This window comes from Phlebotomus argentipes, unplaced genomic scaffold (assembly GCF_947086385.1).
Source record: "Phlebotomus argentipes unplaced genomic scaffold, Phlebotomus argentipes genome assembly contig_2, whole genome shotgun sequence".
Lineage (NCBI taxonomy): Eukaryota > Metazoa > Arthropoda > Insecta > Diptera > Psychodidae > Phlebotomus > Phlebotomus argentipes.
Window position 1 is genome coordinate 9,615,282 of NW_026776162.1, and position 12,342 is coordinate 9,627,623.

The following is a 12,342-nucleotide window of genomic DNA, read 5'->3' on the forward strand; positions in this document are numbered from 1 at the left end:
AGTTTTGCCCGCCATTCAAGCCCGCGTGAGACAGAAGAACTCGTTCTGGCCGCTCTTAAATACAAAAGATGCGCCTTAGTTGGGAAGCATAAAAACGTTAAAATTATGCAAAAACGAGCCTTTGAATCGTGAAATTACAGATAAAATTAAGGGAAATTGTTTAAATTTCTGTATTTATAAAGTTTTATAGAATTTTCAAAGTGTCCTTATAGAATATTATGCAGAATAATCATCTCTTTCGTACGACCTTTCTGATGTGTTGTCGTATTTGTTTATAAAAACAATTTAAGACACTTGAGGAATGCAAATATTTATGCATTGATTAGACAGCAAAATTCGCTAAATTCGTTCAATCCATGGGACAATTAACGGACATGTCACATAATTGTCCAAAGATTCGTCATATGACAAGTCATATCCCTTGTCAAAACTTACAGATAGTGAAAGATAGACCGTCAAATCAATCATAGATCACATAGGACAAGTGTCTCGTGACAATTGGATGACATTAAACTTGTGTGCAAAGAAGAATAACTTCAAATTTACCTGACAGTTAAATTAACTCCCAGAAACTTTCTGAATATTTCACAATATCCCCGTGGCATTTCGTGGGCTGCTAATGAGGTTAGCAAAAATTATGTGTGACCTGAGATAATTAAAATGGAGACAATTTCCAGCATTTCCACACATTTTTTCCACCCCTCTCGCCAACATCCTCCCCAGAGGGACAGAGAGCTCTGTGTCAACTGACCTCCACCACCCCCTCCTCCGCCCCCCAGAAAAGGTCGTCGTGCATTTGCGTGACGGCTGGTGAAATTTATGTGGAAGTCTCCGGACGTGGCGGGATGTTTCAGTTGCGAAAATGGGTGTAATTGGAGACATTCGGCTTAAGTGTCTCGCTCAGCATCACTTGGAAATTCCCTCAATGGTCCGCATATTTTTCTCGCCACGAAAGTTTTTCTTCTTTCCGGGGAGGGTGGGAAAAGTTCGCAATTACAAATGCAAATCGCGACTCATTTGGAATTCCATTGCGACTCCTAATCAAATTCCAATTATTTGCAGAGAGTTTTTTTTAATGGTTAAGAAGATAATTTTGCGCTATTTTTCTTACACTTTGTGTGTGTGTGTCGAAGGAAGTTGACTCACAAATTGACGGTGAGTTTTTATGCAAAGCAGTTGGCGAAAAAGGGTGTGACGGGAGAAAGGACTCGACGAGAGAGGACGTGAGCTGCCTGTGGGATAATATATAAAATATGAGGCCTGCCACTTGTTATCTCCTCTGGCGTGGCGGGGGAAATTGAGTTGAAAAGTCCATTTAATGTTTATTACTTCAATCCTTTTCTCCATCGCTGGACTACTTAAGCATGCCATAAAGTCATTGTGCTCCTCTTCGACTCTGAGTTATTCGTCCGGCGTGTAATTTCACGCGATGCTCGGGCGGCAAAAAGGACATCACGAGAATATGTAGCAAGTAATGAGTCTAACAAGATAAATTTGTCACTCTGCTTCTCGTCCTGACATCCAGACTTCTCCTGTGAGTGGATTTGCGAGGATTTCCGGATCACGCCGTGGTCACAACTGGCACTAATGTCACAAACAGAGAGTGTGTAACGGAAAAACCATCTGCAAAATGTTGTATTTGCACTTTCTCACGGTTGGGAAAAATGTTTTCACCGACTAATTAAATTTGTTGCACTGTTCAGAAGCAGCACAGAAAAAAAATCCCTCCGCAAAAGCAAACACATTTAATTGAATGTGCAAAATATTGCTGGAGAAAAATAAAATGAAAAATGTTACGGCAATTTATTTCATCTCAATCAAAATAACTATGAAATTCGTGATGTTGTTTTTTTTTCTCACTATTATTATTACTATTATTTTCCTGTGTTGCTGGAGGAAAAGAAAACTGTGTGCGATTTTGCACAAACATCTCAAAATGTTTGGAGGGAAAGTTCAATTTGGCGGAAATTGTTTCCCACCAAATGGCATTTCCATTGGTGGAAAATTGAAAAGTCGTCTCTCGCACATCAATAATTTCCTTTCCACAGAAACTTTCTACTTTCTATTGCGACTCAATGGCTTTTGCGGGGGGGCAAAACTGGGGGATTCATCTCACCTTGATAGTGGATTTCAATAAGCAGCAGATTTAGCTGTAATACCCTCATTTCGGGATTTCTCGAGAGGAATCTCATCTCGCCCAGTTTCCAAGACAATGCCGAAGCTCGTTGTGTTGGAAATGAGCGCCATAATCTGTCTGTGAGAAGGTCTGGAAAGCAGTGGAACTGAATGGAATTGATTATACTTTAAATTGCGCTCTCAGTGATATTGTGTGTGTTTGTCTGCTGATAAAGATGCGATGCCGCACTTTTTTTCCGTTCAATTAGCATCTCATGAAACATTCACGCTTAATTTAAAATAATAATGATCTCATTTTAAATGACTCGCCGCTTTCCGCAGATGTTCAGCAAATGCACAGTGGAGACAGAAATAATAGCACAACTGCCAAAGCTTCTGTAAATTTAAATCCAGACCATTAACTTTGTGATTAATTCAATCATTTTTTATTATTATTTATGATTTTTATTCAAATTTTGATTATTTCATACAAATTCTGATTATTTTATAGAAAAATTTGATTATTTTGCAATTTTACTTAAGGAAATAATCATTTCTTGATTGTTTTATTCAAATAAACATAATTAATTGATTGGTATTTAATCAAAACTAAAATTTTGGAAATTGCCGCCAGATGGCAGCAAATTGAACTTTAAATGAATGTTAGAGTTCCGATTTTAAGTGTTCAATTGCAGCTTGAGGCAAATTTTGTGACATTTATTGCTATTTTCATTTCAATTTTTATTAAATATCCTAAAAATATATTCAATATTTTATTATTTTGCAATTTTACTTTTTCAAATTTTTTCAATTGAATGTTAAGTTTCCGCAAAAATGCCAAGAAATTCACAAGAACTGATTTTACTTCAATTTTCACTGCGTTTCTGTTCTACTATTTTTCTCACAATTGTATGCATTGAAATCCTGAATTTGTATTTCCGCTGCAAAAATGATTATGTCACCATGAGGCTCACAATATTCGGACAATTCTCCATACGGCCGGGTTTAATTGGAATGTAGAGTGAGCCTTCAATAATGCACGGAGCCTTATTAGTAATTTATCCCTTCGCCCGGAAGGTGGGCAGGTCCAAATGGGGTGAAATTAGAGCGTGGTTCTCGCCTGAGCCACTAATTAAACTGACAGGCCATGGAGTGATAGCCTGGCCCCGGATTGGATGTGCTAATGCAGGACGAACTCGCCGTTTCCGGTGATTTGGGCATGACATAATAAGCTCTGTGCCACTGAGTTGCTGAACTCTCCCAAATGCAGCTGAGCTTTCAATGGCTGAAAATTGTCGCTCATCCCCCTGATGTATGCGACATAATGTCGGTGGTTTTCCACTCGCTCTCTTTGGCTGTGACGGGGGAAAAAGTCTTGCACTATTTATTATTTACCATCCTGTGAATTATTCATGGTGAATTCTGTTCGGAGATTCAAGTGGATGACACAATAAAGAATAATTACATTTCACATCCATCTCAGCTTTTTTCCCGGACTCTCAAATCATTGCTTCGTCCTTTAACTCAATCGCAAGGGGGAGAAAATGTGACTGGAAACTGTACACAATTTATTATCACTAATTTTCCACTCTTTTGAGACTTCTTTAGTCCTCTAAACCTTGTTTTTATGAGTTACATTCCAATTTATTCTATATACTCTAAATTCTATTTAATATTCTATTCCTCAAAAAGAATTCTCTTTAAATTGTGAGGTTAGAAACCAAAAATTTGATTAGAAATTACCTTTCCAAGAGATTTCATGACAATTTTCTTGTTAATCTTCACCTGAATCTTTATTATTAATGTATCAAGATTGTTTTCCTTAACTTCTATGATCATAACCTCAAATATTATAGACAGATTTTCAAGAATTGCTCTCAGAAACTTTAGAAAGATTAAAGTTAACAGAAATCAATGTATTCCAACTTGATTATGGGCTCAAAATAGGTATAAATATATATTAAAATAAAATTTTTGAGGTTATGTTTAATTTGATCATTGATTTTTCTTAAATTATGCTTCCAGAAGAGCAATTCTAATACGCAAAAATGCCAGACTGGAATTTAGACACAATATTTGCTCGTTTGGATGTTATTTAGTTGTAAATATATCCTGAATCAATCACATAAGCTATAAAAACACAACAGGAAAGCAATCCTGAATATCTTCTCTCCCTTGAGCTCCACTTGGGAGAATCTGAGTTGCCGCTGAGATTTAATTAAATATTCCCAGCGCGAATGGGTTGAGGCGCATTCCACTTGTAGCTCTCGGGATGAATTTGATCAATTTCGAGCGCCTCCCGCTAAATGCCCACCTAATGATCGATTAATTAATTCCTCCGAGTATTTTATGGATTTGTCGTCGAAGCGAGGGCCCAAGGCAGGATCATTCATCAACGCCATCGAAGCAGATTAGCCGGCACTGAGCCGTCATCCATTTCCTGGGGTCGCTCGCCATCCCCTTAGTTTGCCTGTCAGCATGTTTAGAGCGCAATTCCCCTGTGATAATTATGTACATGGCTTTAGCAAAGAATGGCTCCTTATCTCGCCTTCCTGCAGCCCCAAAAACCACACAAAAATCCCCGCCCCAAACCCACCGACAAATCCTTCATCCTTGTCATAATTCATCCCGATGGCGGAACAAGGAGAGAAACGGCCACACGATGTTTTATATGTATTCACTCTCTTCATGCTGATATTGGGAAATTCCACTTGACCAAAATCCAATTGTGTAGCATATTATGAGGGGATTTTTGCCCCTCTCGAGGACGCCCAAAAAGCTCACCCAGGACAAAAACACACACACTGCTATCGAGATGAAATATGTTGCTTAAGTTGCACGGAATTCCATAATGTGACAGCATGATTACATGCTGAGTGCTAACATCAAATTCAGTTGCACTGCGGTGGATTTACAGCAAGTAAATTTCCCCCCAGATTCTTCTGACGTTTGCTCAAACTTGACTCTGCATCATATAAGGTATCAAATTAACTTGTAAAGTTTATGCTGCAGTAAACTAATGAAGTTTCCTCGAGTGTGTGTGCGAGTTTAATATCAGAATCCACGTCACTTTGCATCCAAGGAATTCTTTGAGCTTCTCCAATTCCATCGTATATCATCAAAGCTCTCACCGCTATATGTATGCGGCCTTTGGTGGAGCTTCTCCGTGACTTTCCCTCATCAACCGCCCATCCCTTGATTGGCTCTCACTCTCTCTCTCTCTTCTGGCCCAAGGAGTGGATTGTAATTTGCAAAATTGATTTGCACATTGAAAACTTCCGCGAAGCGCCAGCAAAATGAGACGGAGAGCTTGCGGCAAATTGCGAGATCCGCGAGCTTTTTTACCCCCTTTTCGCGATATTTTGCATCTCATGAAAAGTTGGGCCTTCTAACGAACCGCGAAATGCAGTTTTGCATCCACACACAGGGCTTTTGAGAAAAAGGAGCTCCTTTTTATACAGCCGCACGGCGTTATTCAAGGAGAAAGTTTTCGCGTGTCTCTCTCTCTTTTGCCATCATGAATAATGGATTCACCTGCAGATATTTCACGCGGATGGGAAGAAAAACGGCGAGCATGTAAAAATATACAACAAGCATTTTTATGGTGTTTTAAGTGCGGGAAGATAGAGGAGCTTTTTCTCTCTTTGACAAAAAACACCCTCGGCGTTTGCATTGTGGACGCTTTTGTTGCTGCTTCGGGACTTTATTTGGCACTTTAAATGGCTGCAATGCTGTATTCATCTTCTTCTTTTTATGCTGAAGTTATTGCAAAGTGTATTCAGATGATAAAGAGAAGGTCAGAAGGCTTCGTGATAAGCTCAGAAGTTCCTTGTTTTAATCCAGTGTTGAGCGGATTTTTTTAAATTTCATCCCTTACACTCTTTACATCATTTCTCCGAAAGTTCTTGTCCGATTCTCAAAAGTGGCACGGTTTTGGAAAGCTGACTTAACAGCCTAAAACTCTCTAGAACATATTATTTGTGTCAGAGCACTTTTTAACCTTTGTTTTTAAGGACATTGTGCAGAACTCTTAAAATTGAAGCGTTACTCATTTCAGCGTGTATTTTTCGACGGATTTTCAATATTATTAGCCTTTTAAGGACCACAGAACACTATCCTTAACTCATTAGGCGCATTATAAGCTTAATTTTCATGCTAAAACAACAAACGACAGCGAAACAGTTCATTTTTCTTCCTGTAACAAGTGAATGAAAGGCGTCAAAGTGTAAAGCGCAAAGTTTATACGGCTTTTCCCCGTCAGAATAAATTCCGGATTTGTCCTTTTCCGTCAAAAGGACAAGGAAGTGTGCGTGGGTGTGAGTGAACATTTTCTATATGTAAATGATCCTTGTTCGCCTGCGGAGCTCCTTGACAATGCGGGCTTGTTGAAAGAGGCTCAGGACACGACCTAATGAAATCACTTGACTCATTTTTATGCTCTCCCTCGGCCAGTATCTTCAAAATTGTCGCCGCAGGATATGAGAAAATGTGGGCCGACGTTGTGGGGGATGTTTTTGCCAGAGGAGGGGATGGGAAAAGTGGGAATTTCATTAAAGTGACGCTCCAGAGTTCAACGCTTCTCGAATGTGCGAAATGATAAAAGATGTGGCAATTCAATCTCGCACACTTTCTCTACAGCTTCTTGACTCCCGTCAGGATTGTGCGGCGTGAAACCAATCAGGAGGGCCGCCGAGGGATTCCGCACAGGAGAAGAGGTGGTTGGCCTCATGATTTCTCCAGAGCGCGCGCGTCTCCGATGTTTGTGAAAATGCGTCCAAAATAAATGGATCCAAACACCAAATCATAAATCATTCTGGCACACAATATCACCCCACACTCGCACGCCCGGGGCCTCAAGGAGCCTTCCGGCGTGTGTGTGCAGCCCAGGAAAGTGGTTAGCATTTAATGGGGAGCAATACACATGAGATACTGGCGCAAATAATACACCCAGGCTGTTGCCAGACGTTCATTATCCCTACGCACTTCGAGACGTGCCGAAGAGATCCCTTTTCACACCAATTCACAGATTATTTAATAATTAAATCCCCAATAACTCCGCATCCCTCAAGGACTCACACGTCTTCGTGCTGCAAAATGCCCCGAAATTGAATATTTCAGCAGGCCAAAGTCTTCACTCTTGCCATGTGGAAAGTTATTTGATAGTTTTCACTACGAAACGTGCTTAGAACAAACCTCTTTTTTTTACCTCCTTCATGAGAAGCTCTCAACCAGAGATCAACAGAGATGAACTGGTGGAATTAATCAATGAGTATCATTTAAGAGCATTTTCCTCGCAAAAACGAGAATGAGAGGAAATTTGCATGGATTTCGCAGGGCAAAAGAGTGCCAAGTTCTTCCTCATCCGTGACAAAACCAGTGCGACACTGGCAAAGTGTGACTTTCCCGGATTGTGTTTCACTTCTTGTGTGTGTGAAGTAAAGTGGATAATGACGATGTAAAATTTTCACTCTCGTGTCTCCAAAAGGAGGTGACGGAAACGAGAAAACTTTGGCACATTCTTCCGCCCCTCGTCCAAAACTATTCAAGCTTCGCATATGAAAATTAAATAGCGTCTGCATCATTTATCCATGGGAGCTTTCGCTTCCCATTATTATTGTTACGCGCGCGTAAAGAGAAGAGAAAAAAAAAACACCCAGGAAATTAATAATTCGTGCGGATTTCTTCAACACCGCACAGCTTTTTTGCTCCTCTCGAAACTGCCCTGCAAAGAATATTGAAAGGATGCTGCAAGGGTGGAATTTCTGGAGCTTACTTCAAACGACGGCAAACTTGCCGCACACATGCAGATCGATTTGTGTGTGTTGTACAAAGTTTTCAAGCATTTTATTAATACATTCCCCAAGCCATCGAAGCGTGTGCGGTGCGGGAAAAGTGATGTGCAGAGAATTCCGCACACGAGAGCGCCAAAAACTGGCGAGAAACTTAAACTTTATGAAAATATTACATATGTACCGACAACCGTTGGGGATGATGTGCATCACGTGGTACTTCGCCCACCCTCTCACGCGAGGGATGGTGTTTTCTGCGAAGAGGAATGACTTCAGGGGGCGAATCAGTGTCGGAATGCCACGATTGCGTGTGTAATCACACCGCTACTTTACCAGCAAATGTCGTGTGATGTCAGTGTCATAATTCTTCTGATGCCACGATTAGATTACTAACAAATATTCTAGGAGTAAACAGTGGAAATTATCCTGAATCAATTTATTGATCAAGTTACTTTAATCATTCTTTCTAAATACCAAAATGCCTTAATTTTACATAATTCTTCTTGCGTGATCAATTTCAAGCAAGCTTTTGAACAGGATTTGGGCCAAGATTGTGCGGAAGAAATGCAACAAAACACTAAACGGAGACTCAAAAACAAGCTGAAAAGGACAAATTTAAACTCCCTGAGATGTAAATATCTTCTAGACATTCAAAACTATCTATGTTACAACATAGATTTAATCCTTCACTGTCCTTTTGTGCATATCTTTGTCCCTAATTGAGATATTGCCATGATTTCAACGCCATTTGAAAGATCAATAAATTCTTATTATTTTTGTCTTCAGGTAAAAGTCTCAACAAATGAAAGAAATATTGAAATTTTGAGCAGGAAATTTATCTTCGCTGTTTTATTCTTTATGAACTTTTTAAGAAGTTGATATTGAACCAAACCTAGTAATAATAACTATAATAAGATTATTAAGTAAGAAAACTGAAACATCATCAACATTCAATAAATTTCCCCATTTCTGATTGCGGACTATTCAGGACATAAAGAGCCTGCAAATGCTAATGAGTTCCTAGAAATCTAAATCTAGTAGGTTTTCTGCAGGTAATGAGACTTTTGAATGAAATCTATGAAGCTCAAACTTCCTCCAGTAAATGGAAATCAAGTTATAACACAGAATTTGCATGCAAATTTGCATAAAATCAAGCCAATTATCAAGTAAAACAATTCAAAAAAGCATAAATGATTTCTGTCCACCGCGAATTACCGTGAAAAGCAAATACATTTCCGCTTTTCCACTACTTTTCCGCCCCTCGTGCGGAAAATCGCTCCGATGCTTCATGACATAAATATACGGAGAATATAGTGCGCCTTTTGTTGTAAACAATTTCTTCCACTTTATGTCTCTATCTGTATCTCTTTTGGCGGATTCCGGGTCGCTGAGGCGTGGGGATGCAATAAAAATGGTATAAAAGTTGAAACTTTAGCACAAAATGTGGCCAGATCAGAAACACTAATAGCAAATTTTCTGCACAAGAATAGAGCTTTCAAAGCTCTCCGGTTGACTCCCAATGAATCCGTCCAAAATCCCGGCCACGAAGGCGCTCAGGAGAGAAGGACGAAGAAGAAAAGGATTAAAGGAGAGACTTCCCTATATATAGTTGGGTGTTGTGAAAACTTTAAACTCCCTGCCAACGAACTTGATTTCTTTCTTCGACACCCACCCAAGTTTTACGATCGGGCTGCATTTTCAATTCCATCACATGGCGAAGAGACAATGGCGCACTAAAACTTCCCGCCTTTTCGCATAGCCGCGCCTCAAGGCGTCAATTTTCTCCATGACATCAACAAATTCATACACCATTTGAAATTAAAAAGCCATCAAATTTTATTGCTTTCGATAGTAAAATTTTTTATTTGCGCGCGCGTCTCTTGCGCCACACAATTTACGATACATATGTATGTATATAATGCCATCGGGACGCATGATGGAAATTAAAATGAATTTTCGCCGCGCGCGCGACAAAAAAAGAGACCCCAAAACACACCCAGCAAATTGCAAATGTGGATCGCGGGGATTGTAATTAATTTATTAATAAAAAAAAAACTCGCGCTATATTGGTAATTAAAATGCCGTGGAGGCGCCGGGTGGAATTCGAATCTTGCTTTTATCTGACTTTTACGATGTGATCGCGCGGAATTGCCAATATTCTAGTGGTGGAAGTATTAGCGACAATAATACCGCAATTTCACTCTCACAGTGATGAAAATATTCCTCGCGTTATTGTTCATAAAATGTGTGCGGATTTTCGCGAAGGGATTTTCCTTCGAGCACAGGTGAAAATGAGCAATAAACTATTTATTTACTTTCTGCTATTGTGTCGAAAATGAGTGATTTACCAGAAACAAGGGGGAGATAATATGACTAGAATCTGTACAGCACTTCCAAACACTTCCACAATTTCTGTGATGAATCTTCAACACTTCAGAGACACTTCTGATGGCATTTTAAGGCATTTTCAATGCTTAGGAAGCTTCTGAACAAATTGTGAGGTGAGAAATCAGGTTAATAAATCCTTTTTCATCCAATTTTAATTAATTTGAGTCTTATTTTGCCACTTCTGAAAGCACAAAGCGTGGAAATAAATAATAAAAAAGGCATTTTTCTAATCTGTAATTACATTTTTGAGGTTAAGTTGGATTTCTAAGTTGATTTATATTGAAATTTACTCCAATTTGAAGTGCTTTTGAACACAAAAGTTCAATTTTAACTAGAAAAAAAGAAATATTCCTAGTTTAAACACAAATTTAATGATTTTGAGGGTGTTTTGATCTCTAAAATTGTCTTAAATCAATCACATAACAGAACAGCAATCAAATAATTTAGAAAATGCCTCAATTTGTTGCAAAAGATGCTTTTGGAGTTCAAATATTGGACATATTTTACCACTTCTTCACTTCATAATATCTGCCCCTTGACCAGAAAGGTGATTTGTACAAATATTGGCAGCTTTTGGTGGCATAAATTTTTATGTGAAATCCTTCTGTTTGCTCATCAATATCATTTGGTGGAAATATATTAAATAAACAGTATATCAAATTTATATCTCACCGAGCTTTATTTCATCAGAAACATGTTTTTCTCTCTCTCGTCAAAAGTAGAAATTCCATATTGTGGTGTGTGTTCAATTAGTTGGAAAACAACTTTAGCGAAAAATAATTTTTGAGGCAATTCACCAGGAATTTTTGCACACATTTTTAATCAGCACGACGAAAGTGTATTAAATTCCACCATAGAATATAAACTTTGACTGCGTGACTGCATGATTAAATCGATTTGCTAATGAACACAAATTGGATGAAATGTAAAAATTTACATAGATATTATGTAGTTTTTCCCAGCAAATTGCAACATCTGACGCTATTTGCTGAGCTGAAAGTTGGAAAAAATTCCCCGTCAAATTGTGTTTTCATGTGCAATATTGCCGACTTTCCACTCTCATTACCGGAGTGAATGTGTTGAAGTGGTGAAAAAAAAAGCTGAATTGATATTATTTTCTCCTATTTTTCTTCTTCTCTCCCTCGCAATTGGTGAGTTTTGTGTGTGCTTTGAGAAGTGCCCAAAAGTCCGAGAGTTTGATCAGAAGCCAGAGAATGTTTCTGTAGAAATTAATATGTTTTCCAATACACACCCCAAACATCGCATAAATGCTGCACTGCGCGACGCCCCCGAAATTGGGTTGAAGTGCAAACAAAGCGTGTTGAAGGAAAAAAGGAGTGGAAGAAATTTGCTCAAACTCTGGATATGGCAAAAGTTTTTTGATTAAATTATTTTCTGGCCAACTAATAAGCCAGACACATATTAGCCCCCAATGGAAGCCACCCTAGTGTTATCAGGGAGTGAAAGGCATGGAAAATTACCCTTTTTGTATGGCTGTGTGTGTGTTCTCATGAGAGATTTCGCTTTTCTTTTCTTTCCCAACCACACATCTTCAGGCACAACTTTGTTAAAAGCTGTGCTAGAGAAGGAACCCTTCTTTGAGATTAATCTACACACCCTCCAATTTACACTGATGAATTCCCATTGCGACACACGAGGGGTGAATAACCAACTAATACCATTTTCCAAAGCACCGGCGGAATATAGACACTCCCTTGTGTATTGGATGGAAATCGACAAACATCATCAATAGCGGAGCTTTCAGCATTCCAAATGAAGTTCTTCAACAGTGGAAGATGGGGGGGCGAAAAAGCACGGCAAAAGATGAATAATGATGAGAAGTTTTGCAAAATACTGTGTTGAATTATTGAATTCTCAGTGTCCAGAAAATCTCTTTTCTCATTGTCAACTTCCATGAAAGCTTAGAAAAGACGTAAAAGCACAGAAATCGCACATCGTGTGATGGATTTTGACAGCGACACACAGAGAATATCATCTCAAATGATTAAACATTGATGGGGACTCAATGGCTTGTTGCACTCCATCACGC